Source organism: Melospiza georgiana, chromosome Z (genome assembly GCF_028018845.1).
Source record: "Melospiza georgiana isolate bMelGeo1 chromosome Z, bMelGeo1.pri, whole genome shotgun sequence".
In the NCBI taxonomy this organism is placed as follows: Eukaryota; Metazoa; Chordata; class Aves; order Passeriformes; family Passerellidae; genus Melospiza; species Melospiza georgiana.
Genome location: NC_080465.1, coordinates 74,166,850 through 74,187,812, shown reverse-complemented (window position 1 = coordinate 74,187,812; position 20,963 = coordinate 74,166,850). Strand labels below are relative to the sequence as shown.

The following is a 20,963-nucleotide window of genomic DNA, read 5'->3' as shown; positions in this document are numbered from 1 at the left end:
GCCTCCTGCTCCATGGCATCCCCCAGCCAGTGCCACCAGGGTGCCAGTCAGCCTCTCCCCAGACCCTCCCCACAAGGTGTTTGCCTTTGCCTGGGCAGCTGGCAGGAGGCAGGGGTGGATGCCCTGCAAGGGTGCCTTCCCCTCGGCCTCCTGCCCACCCTGCCCTTCCTTGCCCCGAGGCCGCTTGGCTGTCCTTGCTCACCCTCCCCATTGGCTCCTGCCTGCTTGGCCTCGCTGCTGCTTTAATTTTAGCAATTCCTTGGAAAGAGTCATTTTCCATAAGTCAGCTCTCAGCAGAGCCCTCTGCCTGCCAGCTCTGCCTTCTCACACGTGTTGCTGGCGTGCCCCAGCAGCACACGCCTGCACCTGCCCGGCCAGGCCTGCCTGTCCCAGCCCTTTGCACACCAAATCCTCACACCCGGCTCCCGTCCCCGCCTGGCACATCTCAGCCTGGCACTCCCAGTCCTCTGGTGCCGTGGCTGGAGTGGCCAACCTGGCCCAGCTGCATGGCCACCCCTGGGGCTCCCCCCTCACCAGGAGTAACTGGGCACAGCACAGGGGGACATCTGTCCTCTTTGCCCTGCAGACCTCACCCACACGTGTGACAGCTCTCTGCCCTTATCTGTGATGGGAAATGCCGTGTTCCCACATGCTGCAGGGGACCTCATAGGCTGGGGTTGTGATGGATGAGCAGGGTGGGCTTGTTCAGCACCCAGCAGCAGGTTTTATTGCAGTGGGGAAGGTGGGTGCAGGTGTGGCTGTGCAAGAGGAGCACAGCCCACACGTGTGGTGGGTGTTTGGTTGTGCAGTGTGTGAGAGGGGTGAGAGGCTTTCATGACAGTGAGCCTCTTCCTGTGGGCACTGCTGGGCACTCCAGGAGGGTGTTGGTGTGAGGAAGCACGGCACTCACGAGTGGGGCGTGTGCGAGGATGCACACAGAGAGAGATGCGTGGCTCCTTCTCTTGGGTCTGCATCTCGTGTGGGAGGGAAGGAACAGTGCATGCGGAGGGTGCATTGTGCACGGCCCTGTGTGTGTGTATGTGTGTGATTGTGTGTGTGTGTGATCGTGTGTGTGCGCACAGGGCACGCGTGAGGTGACCACGACCCTGCTGCTTCCACTCTGGGGAGGTGGGGGGACTTGCAGGGACTGCTGCTGGTGATGTGTGTGTGTCTCTGTGGGGGGGGGGGCGCCGTCCCCACGGTGCTTCCACGAGTGTGCATTTGCACGGGGGTCGGTGGGGCGCGCGCGTGTGTGCGGTGCCTCCCTCCGGCTCAGCATCCGTGGGGAGGGAGGCGGCGGCGGCGTGTCCGCAGGGGCGTGGACCAGTGTGTGGCCGTGGGGGGTGCGTGTGTGGGTGTGCGTGTCTGTGAGCGTGTGTGCGTGCGTGTGTGTGTGTGTGTGTGTGTGTGTGTGTGTGTGTGTGTGTGTGTGTGTGTGTGTGTGTGTGTGTGTTTGCGGGCGGGCGCGCGCGGCGCGGCGGGGCCGGGAGCGCGTCCCCGGCGCTGTGCCGGGGGGTGCGGGCTGAGCTCATCGCTGGCTCCCCGGCGCTCCTTACCAGTGGCTTCTGCGGTCACATGGGTTATGTGCTGGAGTTTAAAAGAGCTTATAGCCCCCGAGCCGGTGCAGAAGCAGCCGGTGGTTGCATGGGGTAGCGCCGGGAGCGGCGGCAAGGAAGGAAGGCGCCGTGAGTAGCGGGCGGCCGGGGCCGAAGGGCGGCACGGGATGTACCCCCACCCGCGGGACGGGGGAGGCGGCCTGCGGGCACGGGGGTCAGCGCAGGCGAGCCGCGGGGCCCGCCGCCCAGGGAGGCGGAAAGGAAGGCGGGGGGGAACGCTTTCTTCCCCCGCATTCGCTCCCGGTCTTGTGCTCCGTCCCTCCCGCCCCGCAGCCGCGCACCTTTCCAGCGCCCGCGTGTGTCCGCGCCCCGACGTGGGCCGCGCGTCCGCCCCCCCGTGAGGAACCAATTTGGGCAGCTCAATACTTTCCTGCCCCGCCGGGCGCGTGTTCCCGGCGGGGAGGGATGGGGGCGAGGGGCCGGAGCGTCCCCGCACCCTTCGAGACAGCGGGTCCGCATCGGGGCGCGGCGGTGGCACCCCCGTCCCCTGCTCCGCGGGACCCCCGTCCCCTCCCGGCCCGGAGGGCATCGCGGCCGGCACCAGGTTGAGGGCTGCGAGGGATGAGCTCTCCCTGCGGCAGTGCGCGGGGCTGGAGCGGCTGGGACTGCGGAGCGGCTCTTTGTAAACCGGAGCCCGTGGATTTCCTGGGCGGGAGAGCAGGCTGCTTCTCCGTCTCTCCAAAGGCGCAACCTGCCTTCTTCTCTGCTGTGGCAGTGCAGATTTTATTTTTTCTTTTCTATTTTTTTATTTTTTTTTTTTTCCCTAAGTGATTTTTATAAGAAAAGTGTCTGCATGGTGTCTGCTTCTGGGGAACTGCTCTCCCTGGGCTAGGCAGACAGTTCATCCCGAGCGTGAGTACAAGGGCTGCTTTCCAGAATTGCATAATACACACCGATCCCTATGCTGCTCAAAACTCCCTGACATTTCCACATCTGGGTGACTTCCCCCACTGCAATCCTGAAAACGAGTTGTGACTCCAGTCAGCTCGTGAGCCAATTTGTGGTGTCTTCACTGAGGACAGAACCAGGTCTGCATGTTCCAGCTTCCCTGGCTCCTCTGGCAGTTGTTTCCTTAACCCGTAAACTTTTTTTTGGTGTAACGATCGGCACTTCTTTACTCTCTTACGTTCCCCACCCCAAGCTTACGGACACATGTGCTGGTCTGTTCAGAGCACAGGTTACAGAGAGGGGATTGCCTGCAAAGCCGTTCAATTTCTTTTCCCCATCCCTTTGTGTTTTAATTTGTGGGATGGTTGAGGAGGTCCTTTCCTCGGATTGCTTTTTGCTCGGGAATTTGCTGACATCTCGGATTTAGCGAATTTCACTGGCTGTGCCCACTCTCAGCACACCGCGTTGTGTACTCGTGTGAGGGACATGCAGCTGCCAGTCCCACTGGCCGTGTGTTCAGGCAGTGAGGCTCCGACATTGGCTGCTTTCTGCAAAATGTGCAAATATTTGGGAGCAGCCGGTCTTGCTCCCGGATCCCTGCCTTGCCCCTATCCGTGAGGAGTTAGAGCTTTGCTGTGATGTGTGGAGATGTGCAAGGGATGCTCGTGTCTGGCCGGGCAGCATGCTGAGACCAGGTGCTGGGACCAGAACTCTGTGGGGTTCATTGTACTAGGAGGACTTTCCCAAGACAGGCTGAGCTTTAGAAATGAGAGCCTCGTGCCTGGCAGCCTTCCTTCCGACAGCTCCTCAAGATAAGTATATCAGAGCCTCTTGTCAGAGCAAGCCAAGCCATGATCTAATGATCGTGCATTATCTTTGGTCTAATTTACTCCAAGAGGACCCCATTGTGCCAGGACTCTGCATCCCCTTTCCCCTGAAAAGTGCTCAGCAGCTTCTGGACTTGGGAAAAGCCCTGATACCTCTCACAGCCACAAAGCTTGTGATGCACACACACATTCAAATAACTGTGCAGCCAAGGCTTAGCTTTTGGGGACGTGACTGACTCTCTGAAGCTGGCAGCACGAGTTTTGTGGGTGCAAGCCCCAGCTCCTGGCCACTCTCATTTAATTCCCTGCAAGCTGGAGACACGCATCCTGCTCCAGCTCAGTCTGGGGCTGGGTGTGCGCCTGGGGAGCGTGTCTCTCAGCTCTGTCGTTTATTATTGCTGCCGCTGCCATTATGCCTGACAAATGAGAGTTGCTGAGTAATGTGCTGTTTGTGTGTAAATATCTGAGTGCTCGCAGCTGAGCTCACTCCTGCCACTTTGCAGGAAGCCATCTCAGCACCTTTCCCCTGTGAAGACCCGGGAGTGCACAGCGTCCTTCTGCGGGGACCTCCCCACCGCCACCGCCAGCTCTAGCCTCCGCTCGCCTCTGCTTCCCTGCAAGCGTGAAGCCTCCATCCTCTCCGGCTATCGTGGCAGCCCTTCTGCTCTCCTGAGTGTGAGTCAAGGGTGGGAAAGGGCTGTGTGTCTGTGTGTGTCTGTGTGTGTGTGTGTGTGTGTGTGTGTGTGTGTGTGTGCACAGTTGCTCCCGAGGGTCCGTGTCCGAGGCAGAGTGAGTTTTGGGGACTTTGAGTGTTTTGATGGAGACAGTCATGCATAACTAGGAAAGGAGTTTTTTGGGTTGATTTGGGTTTTTTCCCCTGCCTGCTCAGCCCCGAGTTCCCCCTCATTTCATCCCAGTACTGATGAAGATGCTAAATTGCTCCTTGCCATATTGTTTTCATCCCATTTGCAGTTTAGCATCCAACTGCTTCTTGCAGTCAGTACTTGCTCAGCCCAGCTAGGCTGATCGCAGCTTTTTTAATCTCCCCTTGTAAATCAATCCCTTCTGCCTCCTGATAATTTTTGTCGCTCATTTTTCTGAAATCCCTCCAATTTGTCCATTTTGTGTTGGTGACGTATGCCTGGCCCTAAACATGATGTATACCAGGCATGGCAGCGTGAGGGAAGGACACCTCCTCCCCTCCCACCCCGCTGGGGCTTGTGATGCTTTGTCAGCACTGAACTGAGTTACTTCCCCATTATTCTAAGCTATAGTCCCTGCTCGGTGTTGCAGAAGAAAGCAGCATACTCAGGTCAGTGCCCTGGGGAGAATTCCTCCAAATTTTGGTGATGGTTTACTGAGGTTTGGTTGCATGCTGGTAGCAGATGCTGGAAGGGGCCGGTGGTCTAGGTGTATTCCTGGGGTGCCTCTTCCCACAAGAACTAATATCTGAACAGGAGGGGTGAGGAAAATAAGAGAGGGCAAGCTGGGCAGATGGGGAAACTGAGGCACGTGCATGCACATTTCCTGTGCATCTTTCCAGCTCTTATTTAGGTGCTCTGTGTGTGGGGTGTGGTTGCACTTGTTAGTGTTGCAGCTGGCATGGGCATTTTCTGAGGAGATGCTGGGTGTTTGGTCAGAGCAGGCTGGCACACTGGGATGCTGGGCTCTGGGCTGATTTTGTTCATTGCTTCTCGTGCTCATAGCCAGAGCCTGATGCCACAGGTGCTCTCATGGGGAAGAAGCAGGGTAACAAAGTGCCTTGCATTCGCGCACTTTGAAGTTTTATCATGCCAAACCCTGAGCTCCTAGGACTGAGCATTCCCATTCCCTGGAAGGGCCGTGCCCTTCCAGGATCTGTCTATTTTTAGGAGGAGTTGTATTCTGGACAGTGTCCACTGCAGATGCTCTCTGCCTCCTCCTCTTGGCCCTCCTCCAGGGACACCGTTTGGGCTCTCTGCTGGAGGGGCCGCTCTTGCCGGGGCTCCTCCGGGGCAGAGCAGATCCGAGCGGATGTGGGACCGTGGGGATGCCCGCTGGGCTGTGGTACCCCGGGGTGCTGGGGAGGGACAGCGAGCTCACGCTGTCCCTTGCATGAACTGCTGGGAATTCGCCGCGCTCCAGCAGCCAGCAGCACACGGTGGCTTCTGCACGGCGTGGCCAAGCAGGGGTGCTGCTGCCTGGGCCAGGTGGTACCCGGGGCTCGGCGGTGCCCGGCGCCGGCCCGTTCGCCAGGATGACACTAGGGGGCACGAGATCTGCTGGAATTCCTTTGTTGGGGATGGGAAAGGAGGCTGCAAAGCCGCTCTTGACCCTTCAAGCCCCGTGCATCATTCCCCCGCGCGTTTTGTGGGAATTACGAGTGTTAAACCCCACGAGCTGTCCCGGTAACTCCTCCTGCCGCCAGGGCAGGACGCGGCTCTCCGGAGGCTGCTCCGCTGGCTCTGCCCGTCCCTGGCCGTGGGAGCAGCAGGACGGGGATGGAAGCGGTCAGCCAGAAACATCTCCCAAGCAAGGAGGTGGTGGATGCAGCCGGAGTGCCAGGGAATCTCCGGGGAATGTGGGAAATCCAGGAAAACACCTTAGCATGGTTTTAATGCCTCTCTAGAGGCGTTGTCCAGAGCAGGGATTAAGTTAGATTCAGGGCTGGCTTTCAAGATGCAGCGTGTTATGGTTTCATTTTCTGCTGGTTGTTAAATTCATGCATGATGTCTCCTCAGGGTCATGTTTTCCCAAAGCAGCAGAAACTTTAGAGAGTCTGATTTCATGAATGGTTCTGATCGATCTGAAACATGGAGAGTGTGTGTATGTGTGTGTGTGTTTTTAATATGTGTGTCCATCTACATATCTGGGTGGGGTGCAAAGAATATGTTTTTGAAGGTATGTTTATGCATTTCTGCATACATCCAGCTGTAATATTGTCCTGAGTCCTTAAAATCTATTATTCCAGCTGTGAATGCGTGTATATATATTAAAGCACTGTATACTGGAGTCTTTCTCTCTTGTTATAACAAACCTCACAGAAAGCAAATAAAGAGACATTGTTCTCATAGCAGGCTTTTAAGGGCTCAATATTTATCTTCTATGAATTTTGATAGTTTTTGTTCAGCATGTTTGCAGTTATGATGGTGGTGGGGGGTTTGCCTATCTACTTCAGATTTTGTGCTGTTGGGAAACTGAAAACATTTGGATCGTTTCCGCTTATTCATTAGGTAATGAAAACAGAAGTCAAGCTTCTGGATTGAAATGTTGCCACCTGATATAATTCTGGCATATTAATTTCTCAATGGTTAGGGTTTTTTCTAATGCCTTCCGTTGCCAGATACCAGGCTCCTTTGCTGGAGCCGTGCTTCTCTCGCGAGCCCCCGGGCAATATTTTTAGTAGGACACTGATGCATCGCAAACACTCCTGTACTCCGAGAAAAAGCTTTGCTGGCTGTTGTTGGAAGTAGCGCCAGAATGGGTAGAAAGGAGAGATCAGAGGAGGACGGCGCTGCCGCTGCGTCGGAGCGTTCGCTTTGTGCCTGAGACGGAGGTTTTGTGTCGGGTCGTGCAGGTGCCGTGCCTGTGCGGATGTGAGGGCAATTCCCCAGCTGGCTTCTGAGACAGGGCTGAGGAGCAGGGGTTTATTTATTTTGAAATGCCTGGTGAATTGGAAGGAGGTCCGGGAAGAAGTGCCGAGTCAACTTTCAAGTCAATTAGGGATGTGTCTGGAGGTGTGAAGTGGTTTGAAGAGGACAGGGTGATTTGTCTGAAAGTGTTACCTAATTAGAGGGTATAGTCAGGGCTCTAATTAGCCATGACACCCTAAAGATGTTATCAAAGCCCTCTTGGGGCACGGCTGATCCAGGGCCGTGGCTGTGAGCTCTCCGGTCAGCGTGGCCGCGCACGGCCGGAGCTGCCGCCCTCTAGCTCAGAGGCAGCCCCGATGCTTGAAGAGGCTCTTTTCCTTTTCAGGTAACTCGTGATACCCTCCGGGGCTGCTGCCAACGTTGAGTGATGTTCATAAAGTCACAGAATGAAAGGAAAGCCTGCAGCAGTTGGAAGAATTAATACTGGTGCCCACTATGTGGGAAATCTCCTCTCTTTTCCCTGAGGGGCATCACTTTCTGCTGCTCTCTGCCTGGGGGGAGGCTGGAGGAGGAGGGCTGTGAGGATTTGCATTAAGTGATTCTGTACTGACAGCTGGTGGAGGAATCGTGACCCCTTTCTTAGCATTGCCTGACAGAGGGGACATGGGATCAGCTGAATTCTGGCTTGCCCAGACCTGGTTGTATTTAAATACTATGCAACACACCCTGTGAGGGGGAACTGGTGCAGGAAGCAGTACAAGAAGTGCTGGGTAAGAGGGAAAGGCTCCTGGGAAGGCTTTTCCCTGACGTTGGAAGGAGTTTGCAGCCTGCACCTCTGCTGGCCACACCTGGGTGGTGGGTGGTTGTTTCCCTTTTGAGAGTTGGGGCTGGGGATTGCTCTCTCTGGGGCTGCTCTCACTGCCTGCTGTTCATCCATCAAAACCATTGTTCAGTCAGCCCTGTGAGGAGAGGAGAGTGGGAGCTGACCATTTCCAGCAGTGGTGCCAAGAGCCAGTAGGAGCCACCTGAAGCCAGGCTGGTGGATGGGTGTGGAGAGCAGGGCCCATTGCCATTCTCAGCAGCAGTGAGCAAAGGAATTCTCTTCTCTCTCAGGGCTGAGGTCCCTGTGCGTGTCAGAGCCCTCTGAATTGCCAGGAGAGAGCAGTGGGTAGCTCAGACCTCCTTGGCAGGAAGGAGCTACTGTTACTCCTGTGTCAATGGGAAATGAAATGGATCATGGGGCTAGGATGTTCCCTGTGTGCTTCATCAGTGCTGTGAGGAGCCTGGCTCTGCAAAGGGACTCTCTTTGCTTGTGTAGGTGGAATTGCAGCCCCCCAAATGCAAACACACAGCCAGGCACACTCCCGTGCTCACAGTTACCCAGGGATGCGCCTGCTTTTAATTATGTGGGTGTTAAGCCAGTGAATTCATTTTGTTCACAAAGTTGCAGCCTGGCATTTTCCTACTGCTCCTGGTCTCTGATGGCATTCCCACCCTCTGGAGCACATGTGCAAATAACTTGGGGACTGGGGTTTGGTAACTTGGAGGACAGTGCCACACAGGGCTGACCCAGGCAGCTCTCCCTGAGCTGTTGCTGTGCTGTGCCAGGGCTGCAGGGGCCACGCTGGATTTTAGGGTGCTGTGTTATGGGTGGTGGATGGGGAGCTGCTCCCTGAGCTGTTGCTGTGCTGTGCCAGGGCTGCAGGGGCCACGCTGGATTTTAGGGTGCTGTGTTATGGGTGGTGGATGGGGAGCTGCTCCCTGTGCTGTCACAAGCTGATCAGCACAGAAGGAGGGACCTGCACTGCTGCCCTCCTGCCTGGGGAAGCAGCCTGGGTTGGGCATCTCAGCGCCAGGCATGAGATTTGGTTATGAATTCTAACAGTGTCTTGTATAATAAAACAGCCTTATCTCTGCTTTTGCCCTAGGTACACTCTGCACGACACTCCTTTTGTCTAGGGCCTAAAAATGCTGGTGATAATGAGGACACATCCTTTTTTGTGGTTAAAGTGTGGTTCTCAGATGCAAAGGGAGGCAGCCTGTGCTAGACTTCACCACCAATGTGTGATTTACCCTCCTCTGTGCCACTGAGCTGAGGGCTTGAAAAACAATGTTAAAAGGAAGGAAAGACAACAAAAGGCTGCTGGTGCTCTGAAATTCGATCAAAAAAAGCTCTGTCCAGTCCTCTGGGCTTCTCGCTTAACGAAGAGCTCTAGAAATAACAGTGTTACAGGAAAGTGCACCCACAGATAACAGTGGGTTTGGGGATGGGACTGCTTTGTTCTTGCGGAGCCGGGTTGAAGTTCATTTTGGGTATTGAAGTTCATTTTGGGTATTGAAGTTCATTTTGGGTGTTTTTACACCCCCCAGAGCCGGGGTGTTACTGTCACTCCATGAATCCAAAGCCATTCAGAGCTGCCTGGGACCTCTCCGCTCTGCAATCCTTGTCTAGCCTGTTGCCTCTCCCCAGCGTGCCAGACACACATATGGGTGGGAGGCTGCTGGATTTGGGAGCCCAGCTGGTGGGGGTGGGAGAGGTCCCACCGAGCTGCCGCCGCTGTTTCTCCCGGCTGGGTTCAGAGCAGTTTCCTCTCACCCCATCCCGGCCATGTGCGGGGCGGCCGGCTCCCCACACGTGTTGCACAGACACATTTCCGTGCTGCCTCTCGGTGCCTGCCCACCTATTTGCAGCTGGGGGAGCTGAAGCTGCTCTTTCTTGTGATTTGTTAAAAAAAAAAGTCTCTCTCTGGATGGAGTTGTCTGTGCTTTTATTGACCTGGTTACGGGAACGACAGAGGCTTTTCCGTCTCCTGGACGCGTGATTTCTGCAAGGGCTCTGGAGCAGGGGCCGGCTCTTGCTGCTGGTGTGTTTCCAGTTCTCCTAACGTGATTAGTTTGACAGGCCCATTGGGTATGCTGGCGAGTCTAGTTTTTATTTTGTGCATGAAAGTAAGTTCTGTGACAGGGCACAGAGCACCAGCTAATGCTGACATCTGTGCAGGAGGGACAGATGTCAATATTTTTGGACAGTATTTTTGGCCATGCCTCAGACGTGCTCTGCCACCTGGCAGAAACCCCTTGCCCTTTTGATGGGGCATTTCTGTAATGTCTCAACTTCCTGACCATTTTGGAGACTCTTCCCTTGTATCTGCAGTTGGAGTTGTTTTGCCAGAAGGTGTAGTTTGAGCTCAGTGAAACCTGAGTGCTGAGGACATTCCAGGCATGCACCTGACGGCTCTCAGTGAAGGTGTCCATCCTTCAGAAGTCCAACAAGCTACCATCAGTCATTCCCATTGGCATATTTGCCTGCTGGGCTCCAGTTTTGTGCGTGTTGCCAACTTCCAGCAATGCTGAGGCACACCATGTTTCTGGGGCTTGTTGAGGTGGGAGGAGGACTGGAATGGGGATCATCGATCATCCCTGCTCTGCAAGCTGCTTTTTGCTGTACCGACATATCTGCTCTCCCCCAGTCCTCTTTGATCTGGATCAGCAGTTCCAGCTTCACCCTGGCTTGTTCAGCTGCAAAGCGAGGATGAAGAGGAATTTCCCCAGCAGCCATAGGGGTCCTCGATTCCAGGGGCATGCAGCACTTGTGCTTTCTAGATCTGGTAAATCTGTACCTCTGGTCCGGCCAGAAATGGTGGTGTTTTTTCCCAAGCAGGGCTGTCTTATGCACAGGGTAGAGCCATTTCTGCACAACTGGACCTGGCATCTCCCCATTTCCTTCCAGAGCAAGGAAGGAGATGATGGCATGACTTGCAAAAGAGCCAATGGCAAAGGATTTGTGTTGATGATTTTGACTTTGCCTCTCCCAAGGAACTAATCTGGCCTGTCTTTGGGTGTAGGACCCAAACTGGAGGTTTAATTCACTGCACATCTGCTTTTAGGCTTGGAGGGTTCCCCAAGGCTGTTTGCTGTGGTACATTACCAGGGTCAGACTTTAACCTTGCGACCACTAGGGGTTGGAGGCAAGCATCATTGCCTTCAAAGAGGGGAAGCTGAAACCTGGAGTGGCTGTGGGATTTCCTTGAGGTCCCAGAGCAGAGCTGGTGGCAGAAAACCAGATTTCTTGAGTTGCTAACAGCTCCTGCCAGCTGTGGGACACATTAGTAAACACTTGAGTAGATCAAAGTAGGGCATCCGGGTCTTTGCACAGCACTGTGCTTATCTGTCTATCTGTCTGTCTGTCTGTAGTGCTTCTGGCAGTCAAACCTAAGATGACATTTAAAGGCTTTACTTTTTTTCTCTCTTGCCGGTTTCAGATCAAATTTGCTGAGTTGTCAAGCTGAAGATTCTTTTCTCCTAAGTGCTGGCCCAGCAACAGCTCACTGTGCTGCATCCCTGCCTTGGAGGAGTCCCGCTGGGTTCCTCCTGCCTCCCATCCCTGGATTTAACATGGGGGAGTGGAGCAACAGCTTTGCTGGTGGACAGGAGAAAAGAAACAGATTTTTGCTTCCTTCTTCTCCCTGTTGATCAGGCCATTCTGGGCTCAGTTAGCAGCAGCTGTTCAAAAACAGCAGACAGAGCCAGGTTTGCACTGAAAAAGACATTTTGGGGTGGAGAGGGCAGTGGTAGAGGCTTGCAGGCAAACCCTTGCTCCTCCCTAAGCCTGGCCTAGGTCTCAGAGGCAGGCACGTGTGCTGTGAGCTGGTGGGCTCTCAGCAGAGTCCCAGCAGGCTGGGTGTCTGTCTGGAGACAGCCAGGACGAGTGGCACCAATCAGCCTCTGACCCAGTGGGTTTCAGCAAGGAAGGCGAGCGCTGTCCTTGTGTGTGATGAGGAAATTGCTCCCGTGTCCCTGGAGGCTGTCACTCCAACACTTTGCCATGCTCTGCTGGTGGGGAGCGGCACCAGAGGATGCCTCTGCCGCTGTTGTCTGCCTTGGGGACAAGCACAGACATGTCTCCAGCTGGAAGTCAGCTTGGGGAGTGGAGAAACCTCCCCAGAACATGCATTTGCAAGCTCTGGTGTGTGGCAGTCCCTCCCAGGCAGTCACAACCTCCTGCCACTGTGTGAGCGGGAAGGCTCAGCGGCTGCTTCCTGGCATGAGGAGAGGATGGAGCTTACCCTGCTCTGGAATAGGGAGCCAGGAGTGGCTGCAGGTGCTGGAGCTGGAGCCAGAGCCATCCCCTGGTCCCAGCACCAGCAGGAGGCTCCAGCTTCAGTCCTTGGAGCATTTTTGAGGGTTTTGTGCAATGTGGTTTCAACTCCATCCCTTCCTCTTGTGCAAGGCTCCTCCCTGAGCAGGCACAGTGACAAAGTCAATCCTTAGACAGCTGTAGTTCTCTGGATTTTGCCAGCCTCTCACCTTCCCCTTTACATTCACCAGACCGTGCCTGTTGGGAGCTCTCTCAGCTGTCCCTGAGCAGCATCTTTCAGCAAGGATGGCAGCTCAAGAGGGTCCCCCATAACTCAGTGTGTGCTGCCAGTTTAACCCAGCCAGCGGCCCTCTGGCAACACCAGCTGCGCTTGTGGGGGATACCAAGCAGCTGCTAGACAGCAGAGACACAAACTGACTTGCACCTTGGCTTTTCAGGGCAGAGTCATGTCTATGTGGATGGAGCAAGGCTGTGTGACACAAGCACTTACAGCGTTGGCTTCAGTGACCAGAAAAGCCAGAGGCTGCTCCTGTTACCCAGACTAGGAGATGGAGGAATTTATTTATTGTTCTAACTCCTTTCCAGAAGTGGTTCAGAAGTCTCAGCAACAGGCAGCTCTCTAAAACTGAGACGAAAAGCACAGGATTTTTCCTTTTGCTGTGTCTTGGGCAGTTATCCCTTTTAGCCATCCCATGTCCAGATGGTGTGACCAGGCTCCATGGGACTCAGGATCATCCCTCTGGAGACACCTTTGGGCATGGCCTGGCCCTGCCCACAGAGCAGTAGTGCTGAACCCTTCCATCTGCAAATTTGGGATCTGCCCTAGGTACAGACTCTGTCTCAGTACTGCTCAGTTTGAAAGCCTTGCCTCATCACTGTCCCCCCAACAATTGCTGCTGAAGACATTAATTTTTCCCAGATTTTTGCTTCCCTTTGAATATCTCCGCTATGGATCATTTTCCTTACATGTGTTAGCCGGTATTTTCACAAAGCTGAAGCTTGTGCTATTTCCTGCCTGTCTTTCTATGCTTTCACTTGCTCCCTCTTCTGTTATGCCTAGAACGACCCTGGGCTTTTTTTCTGCTCACATCAGAAGAAACTGCTCCTCTTCTTCTGAAAGCTCATATGATGGGGAGAAAATGCCATTTAAAATATGAGGAATCCTGTCTACCCACATCATGCTTAGCACATCCCCAGCTGGAGAAAAGTGTCTCCAGACTCCTGGGGTGGGAGGATCAGCTGGGTGTCCTGTGGATGGGGAGAGTCTTGCAGGGCAGGGGCAGGCTGCTGAGGCTGCCAGCAGTTTGTGAGGGCTGCAAGGTGAAGCTCCTGGCTGCAACAGTGATGGGAGGGGATCTGGGAGCTCCTGTTCCAGGAGGTCTGAAGAACCACACAGGATGGGTGCTGAGGAGGGGGCAGCAAGGCCAGGCTGGATGGGTAAGAGGGGTGTCCTCTCTCTGGTGTTGTATGTAGGTTCCATGTAGGGAAGCAGGGAGTGTACAAATTAGTCAGTTTGTCCTTTAGCTGTGTTTTTCCACCGTTCTCTGTAGATTCCCAAGTGGAAACTTATTTTAGGCTTGAAGCCACCCTAATGTATTTTGTTTGTCTAGCTGTGGGTGCTGTTCTAGCTGAGTCTGTGTGGGGAGTATGTGATAACTTCTTTTTTAATGTCTCCTTCTTTAGTTCTGTGGTCCTTAATTGATATTTTTAGTCTTTTATCTCATCCAGCTGCTGCACTTGTCTCTCCTGAAGGAGAGTGATGCTGCAAAGAGTGGGACAGGTTTGCTGCAGATCCTCAGGCCCTGAGCTGGGGACAGAGCATCCCCACTGTTGGCTCCTCTTGCTTTTGCCCTAGTCCTCATGCCATGCTATGGCATTTTTAGAAGCCATGAGCAGTCCTGTTTGCAGGGGGAGACTGACACAAGGTTCCAAGAGGAAGTGGAAAGGTTGCTTTACCTATCTGGAACAATGAGCCCCTTTGTGCACCTTTTTTTTTTTTTAGACCTTACCTTCCTTGTACCCTGCCTCAAAGAAGCAGGAAAATACTCCTTTTCCCAAAGCCAGGTACCAGGGGACCATCACCTCCTGCTATAAGCTCAGGAGTCAGACAGCAGCTTAAACACTAAATATATCTGCCTCTGCAGCTCTTGGCTTTTACAAAAATAAATCTTAAGGAGGTAACTTTTTGCTGTGCAGTTCTCAGGGCTGGCTCTGCTGTGGTTTCCACTGAGATAGCATTTGGCTAACACAGCCAACCAGGAGTGGAACAGGCCTGGAGCTGTATAGAAAGTGATTAAGATAAGCCAGGGTTATGATTTGCCTGTCTGATCCTGAAGCTTTGTGCATTATTTAGTGTGTGTAGCAGGAGGTCAGTAGCCTCCTGATAATTTTCATTAGATTAGTCAGGCAGGATAATCACCTGCTCAGGAAAAAACCAACTCGACACTGTCTGTTCAATAGTTGGGGTTTAACTGAAAATAAATAGTCTTGTAATTATAAGGACACTGTCAAGGTCAAGAGGCTCAAAGATTCGCTTTCTTTTTTCCTCTGGTGTGTTTACAGAGATCCTGCAATTCTTTGTGAGATTTTTTTTTCCTCCCTTAAATTCAAACCGAGATCTTCAGAGCTCTTAAAAGAAATTCAACACTTCCACAGCAGTGGACGTGAGTGGTGTTGCAATAGCCAAGTGGTACTTGTGCCCTGCTGCAGCTGAGTGACCCCATGCTAATGAGCAGGGCACTTGCAAGCGAGCTGGGAGTGTGTGCAGCCAGCCCAAGCAGAGCTGAACTGGAGTAGAAATGCTCTCCCCTCCTCCTCTGGGCTGACTGCAGGATGGATCCAGCCCAGAAGACTGGGTCCTGCCAGGCAGGCAGAGGATATCCCTCCCTGGGAGCAGGCAGCCCAGCACGAGTGCCACCCTGTTGAAATGAGGGTGTGCGTTATCTCCCGTGGGTGACTTTGCTGCTGTAATTAGCTGAGACTTTCAGAAAGCCCAGGAAAGAAGAGGTGGGAGTGAAGCTGATGCCATAATCAGTACCAATGGGTTCTGCAAAGGGTGCTTTGCTAAAGAAACTGATAGGCTATTAAGGCTGGGGTTGGTGCTTGTGCAGTACTGAAATGCCTGCCCTTTTTCACCCTAGAAGGGATTGTGCTTGTTATTTATCTTCCTCATACAACAATAAAGCCCAGAGGGACCTTTGTAATCTTCTTAATCTGTCCAGCTGCAGGATTGGTGCTTGCTGGATGAGATTTAGGAATGGCTTGCAAGTGCTCAAGGTAGAGTCAGAGGTGATGGTACTAGCCCAAGGTGATATAGAGCTTGCTGGTGCTGTGGCTCCTTGGCAGTGTTCTGCCAAAGCAGGTAGCCTTGTGTGGGAAGTGTGGCAAGCTCTCAGCTCTCTTTCCTGAGCTCAGCTGTGAGCCAAGACAGCTGTAGGGATCCTTCAAACATGGTAACTTATATGGCAGAAGAGGCAAGGTTTGCATGCTTGTGCTGGCTGTGCATGCCTCTACCATGGAAAAACAGCGTTGATGTTGTGGCCGCACGAGCTAGTTAGTGCCCTGAGTCCTTGCTGCTTTTGTTTTGTTTTGTTCCCAGTCTAATTGCTCATAAGTGGGGATTCTTGTCATCAGAGCTGGTGGGGCTTGTGCTCATCCCATCTTCACTAAAAATCTGCTGCTCTGGCTCCCTGTCACGGGCTTGACAGATGCCCAGGGGAAAGCGAGGGCATGGCTCGGCCTGATATGCCGAGTGACTGATGCTGTGGTCTGATGACTGATGCCACACGTCGCAGCAGGCGCGCGGGTGCTCCCTTGCTCTTCCTCTGCTGGAGATGGGAGGAGAGGGGCTGCCTTGACAGGTTGCTTTGAAAGCAAAATTACTCCAGGGCTGGATTTCTTCTCCCCCCTTCCCATCATCTTCCACAGCCCCCCCCCCCCCCCCCCATTTCTTTCTTGCTTGACAGAAAAAGCATAACTCGTCTTTAATTGGTGCTTTGTGCCTGTCTCCTGACAGAACTCAGCAGAGAGGGGGCTGGCTGGATCAAAACAGCTTGAAGTTGTGAGACTGTTATATGTCTGGCCTCCCTGTTTGAAACAAAAAAAACCCTCTAAACTTTTATTTCAGCCCCCCCTGCCTGTTTTAAGCCAATTCCTTGTGAGCCATGAAAGCAAGCAGTGGGTGCTGCTCCCAGTGCTTCTCAGACATCCCATCAAGGAGCACGCTGACATGGGGCTGAGCACGGCACACCATGCACCTGACCCTCAACTGAGTCTGGGATTTGGGGCATCTAATTGCCATGTGTGTGGAAGGTGTCAGACCGCTTCATCATCTTACAAATAATTCCTGCCAGTGCCTGGAGCACAAATGTTGCATGGCGGATCAGGCAGAGAAGTGGTCTGCGCTCCTCGGGCAGCCGGGGGAACAGACCTGGCCATGAGCTTGTTCTTGAGCAGTGGCCATGAGCAGTGCTTCCTATAAGAGCAGGGCAAAAACGGGGTTAGAGCAGTGGCCCTGGTCCTTTCAACTGCCCTGTTGTGGTTTCTCTCTCTGTTGAACATCTGCAATTTTAAGAGGCCAGGTAGCATTTCCTGGGGGTGGGTGGGATGATGGGAAGAAGCCCTTGCCCTTGTAATGCCTTCAAGCTCCAACTCTGGCAGAAAACAGGATTATGACACCCCCTGGAGCCTTTGCAGACTGGGCTCGCCCTGGTCTTTGCAGAGCAGAATCATAGAATGGTTTGGGTTAGAAGGGATGTTAAAAGATAATCTCATTCCACCCCCATGCTATGGGCAGGGTCTCCTTCCACTGTCCCAGGTTGTTCAGAGCCCCATCCAGGCTGGTCTTGAACACTTCCAGGGATGGGGCACCCACAGCTTCTCTGAGCAGCCTGGCCAGTAACTCAACATCACATTGTTTGCTGTAAGATGTGCCTCCTGCCTGGTCGAGCACTCTTCTCTCCAAGGCGCTCCAGCTCCTCTCCTGGATTTCTGAAGAAGCTTGGGTGTCTCCTAATGCTGCCTGTTCCAGCACTGTCTATTGGAGTGGCTTCCAGGGATATAAGGCATAGACTAGGTGTGTCATTGAGATCCTTGCCAGTTGGGTCTGTCCCCGTGCAAGATGGGGACAGCAAGAAAATAAATTGTTTGTAATTGTTTATTTGTTTGTTTGTTTGTTTGTTTCTACTCTGGGGTTTGCAGGTGTTTCTGCCTTTCCCCAGCCAGAGGCAGGGATGAGACATCAGCCTGCAAACTGTTCCTGGCTGGGATCTCTGCTGGGCTGTTCCCCTAAACTCTGCTTTTAGTGCAGACCAGCCCTGGTGCAGGTGGGGCAAAGGCCATTGCAAGTGGCTTCACAGCAGTTGCTTGGTCCTTTCTGAGGTATCAAAGCAAGCCTAAAGCTGGGGTGATATTTCTGTAGGTGTTCCTGGGGCTCCTACTAGGATGATGGGAGAAAATTACAAAGGGATTGGTAGTTAATATTGGGCAATTCCATGAGCATCATCAGGAGCCATGCTACTGTTGGTGAGCAGCACTTTAGGGGGAAGGGGATGCTAGGAAGAGACTTGTAGGAGGATGCAAAGAGGGAAATATCTGCAGCTGGAGGCTGGAGAGGTCTGAGCAGGGTCTGTTTGCCTGAGGAAGGCAGCTGCAATGAAGGCATGTGCAGAAGTGGGAGCCTGGAGGAGCTGGGTGCAGTCAGAGGGGTGGAGTGGTGTTACAGGTGATGTCCTTGAGCCAGGGAAGCACCATGGTGAGCTTGGTGGTCAGGGTGAGGATATAGTTGTTGTGGAGACTGAACTGGTAAATTGGCTTGTGCTGGGCTGAACTGGAAGTGACAGCTATGTCTCCATGAGGAGAAGTCAGACTTAAAATGCTGCAACTACTTCACACAGCCACCAAAGGGCTCTGAGCAGGGTCTTCTCAATGTTTGGTAGGTGTTTGAGTACAAAGGAGGAGGGAAAGAGATGGAGCTGAGTCCTGGCTGGATTGATGCAAGTCCAGAGTAGTGTCCAGACTGCCCGTGGTGAACTGTGGCACTGCAAAGATCTTACCCCACTCTTGGGACAGGCAAGGAAGGGAAACATCACCTGAGAGAGACCAAAGACCTGATGGGCTGCATGTGCTGGGGATGTTTAGACTGTGGGCAGGGCTGGAAGCCCAAAGGAATAGGTATTTGAGGGAAGCAGACCCTTTGAACTTGTTTCTTATTATAGTCTGCATGGGAGCTTGGACCCTCTTATGGGAGGGAAGAAAAAAAAATGTATCAGTTCCATCACAGTAAAATCCTTATTTGCCAAATAATCATGTCCAACGCTGTCTTCACTCTGCATTGTCGGATTTTTCTTCACTTTTTTGGGGACTGTTCCAGGCATTCTCCCTCATGGGTGGTCTCAATCTCCCATCCACAATGCTTCTTGCAGCCACCCAGAGCCGTTCCAGGCTTGTTCTCTGCTCTGGGTTGAGCAAGGCATTGATGCTCTGGATTGTTCTTGTTTCTGAATTTGTAAAGTCTATTCAGCAGATCAGTATTTAAGACCCTCCCCAGAGCTGGCTGTGTGGGAGAAGCTGGCAGCCACATTTGGGGGCCACTTCTGTCCCACTTTTAGTTCCAGGTCTGCAGCGTTGGGATTCCCACCCCACCATACCAACAGAACTGCTTGCCATCCCCTACCCAGGGATGTTTGGAGAAGAGTAGAGCAAGGTGCTGTAACCTGGTAGTTTAGGTAGCAATGCAGTCTTTTTTGCTTTTCCTTTTACTTCAGGTTTAGTTACTGTTTTCTTGACAGTAGAAAATAACCAGTGTACACCTATTAAGTTCCTGAGAGGTGCTAACTTTATTTCTAGGCTGGAAACACCGTACTCCATATGTCAGGAGCTGAAGGCTGCAGTACTCCCAGCAGTGCCCTGTCACCTCTGGGGAGCAGCCCACTGCTTCTACAGCACAGATGCTTTATTGGTATCTCCATGTTCTTACTGCTCGGTGTGTGATGGACAGTGGCTCCTCAGCCCTGAGTCTGGAGGCAGGAAAGTGGGGCAGAGCAATGTCCTCCAGCAGAGGAGGTTGTGTTAGGAACTTCTGGCTCTGCGCTTATGCTGTGGGGACCATTTTTCTGCCCCTTCAGCCTGCTGAGAGCCCAACCTCCGACGTGTGTGCCCCTCCCAGGTGGAGAAAGTGCAGAGGCTGGAGGAGGGGATAGTCTCTGCCTGGATCCCTCTTTGAACCGGTGGGATTCAAAGCTGGGGAGGGAGTCCCTCTGGCAGAGGGAGTGGGGAGCCCTAATTGCCCCTCTTCCCAAGGCTCCCGCGCGTGTTAACGACCTGTAATGGCACGGGTTGTGCTAGCCCATTAAGCCCCAATGGGGTCCTTGTCGACTTAAAAGTGTGAGGAATTTCACTCAACCGTGTTAAAACACTTCCACCCCCTTTAATAGCTTCACGCATTGATTTAACCCCCTGGCACCTGGGGTTATTGGCTGGGAAAAGCCATCTGGCTCTCCGCAGCCTCCTGCCCTGCCTTCACGCAGCTACTTTGGCCATCATTCGCATTTCTGGGGGATCTTATTAGCGGGAGGGCTGTTGGAGCCCTTGCCTTTGCCTTGCTCCTGGTGGCCGGCTCGGCACAGTCGGTGTGGGGAGCAATTTCCCTCCCGTCGCACCGAGCGCGGCCTTGCTTTGCTGCTTTTAATGAGAGTGCTTTTGCCCTGGCTTGTGTCAGCTGCAGCCCACCTGTGCTGCCAATTACTCCAGCGAATCTGGTGTGACCTGCCGGGCTGGATGTCCGAGGTTTAAGTGTTTCTGAGCTGCAAGGTGTGAAAAATCTCACCAGTGTTGAAACGGCGGGGTGGGGGAGCGGCTTGCTGCGTTATGAAAGACCTGAGGACACGCTGGTATCAGGTGCTGCTGATCTCCGGGGAATTTAGAGAATCAAGGGCTCGGTAATTGCAGGCATGTTGCCAGCATGTTGAGAAAGAAATTCTTAATCACAGGCTGTGTGCCCTAATTCTTTATTATTTTTTTTCCCCTAGTAATTGAATTAGTTGAATGTGTACTGTAACACCTCGCTGCCTGGGTAGGCCGGGAAGGACGCACACGCAGGCCTGAGGTGTGCCTGTGTGCAGACTGGCTGACAGGGCTCTGTGGGAGCAGCACGGCCGTTCTGCTACATAAACACCATGCATCTGTCACACATTTCCCTTCTCTGGAGAAGCTGGCATGCCAGCCTTGCTCACGCTGGCCCAGGAACCGTCCAAGATCAGCTCTCTGCAGTGCCCATGGAGCCATGACTTCCTTCTGGCTGGTGCCTGATGCTCAGATTCTTCCTGTCTCCTTGTAAAAACTGTTGTTATTGCCATGGTTTGAGTCATTGCAGGGCAGGTTTGAAGGGGAATTTTGGCTGGGCTGGTGTCAGCCCAGATTTGTTTTTTATCCTGCACTGGACAAAAGGCAGTAGCGGTGTGTGGAAATTGTGGTAGCTGGGTTAGTGCTGGGGAGTGAACCCTCTTTTGGGGCTCAGTGTCCCTTCAGTTGTTTATGCACCAACAAGCAACTCCCGTGTGTAAATACGTTGATGCCTGAGGCACACATTTAGAGTTACAGCTGGCTTGTGATCCTCTGCTAGGGCCCAGCAGCTGAAAGCTGTGAGAAGACACAGCATTTGGGATGCTGGCTGGGCTCTGCAGTGGCTTGGTCACTGTGTGCTGTGGTCCCACCTGGGTCCCGAGCAGGAAGCACAGTCCATGGGGAAAGCAGTCCCTGGTGGCACAGCTGCAGGTCAGACGTGTCACAGCAATAGCAACTCCTGTTAGCTCTAACTCTGTCAAGGTTTCTGCTTTGGGGGAGGGATTGCCTGTAGCAAGCAGCTCTTGGTGAATTTTAGGGCAGAAGTTCTTGCTGGCTCTGTGGGATTGGCTGTCTCCATGTACCATTCAGAAATCCTGTGCTCACCTCTGCAGTGAGATGC

The 20,963-nt window shown here is 53.3% G+C and overlaps 1 protein-coding gene across 2 annotated transcripts in view; it reads left to right on the top strand.

Annotated features, from left to right (window-relative positions):
- Positions 1-1,556: 1,556 nt before the first annotated feature.
- Positions 1,557-20,963, top strand: part of CNTFR (ciliary neurotrophic factor receptor) — a 199,912-nt gene continuing 180,505 nt past the window's right edge. Inside the window, exons 1-2 of one of the 2 annotated variants that reach the window (XM_058043965.1) lie at positions 1,557-1,685; positions 3,839-4,006. The gene's annotated coding sequence lies outside the window, so the exon portion shown is untranslated. Of the gene's footprint in view, positions 1,686-3,834; positions 4,007-20,963 lie in introns of both variants that reach the window. The other variant, XM_058043966.1, reaches the window with a different exon arrangement.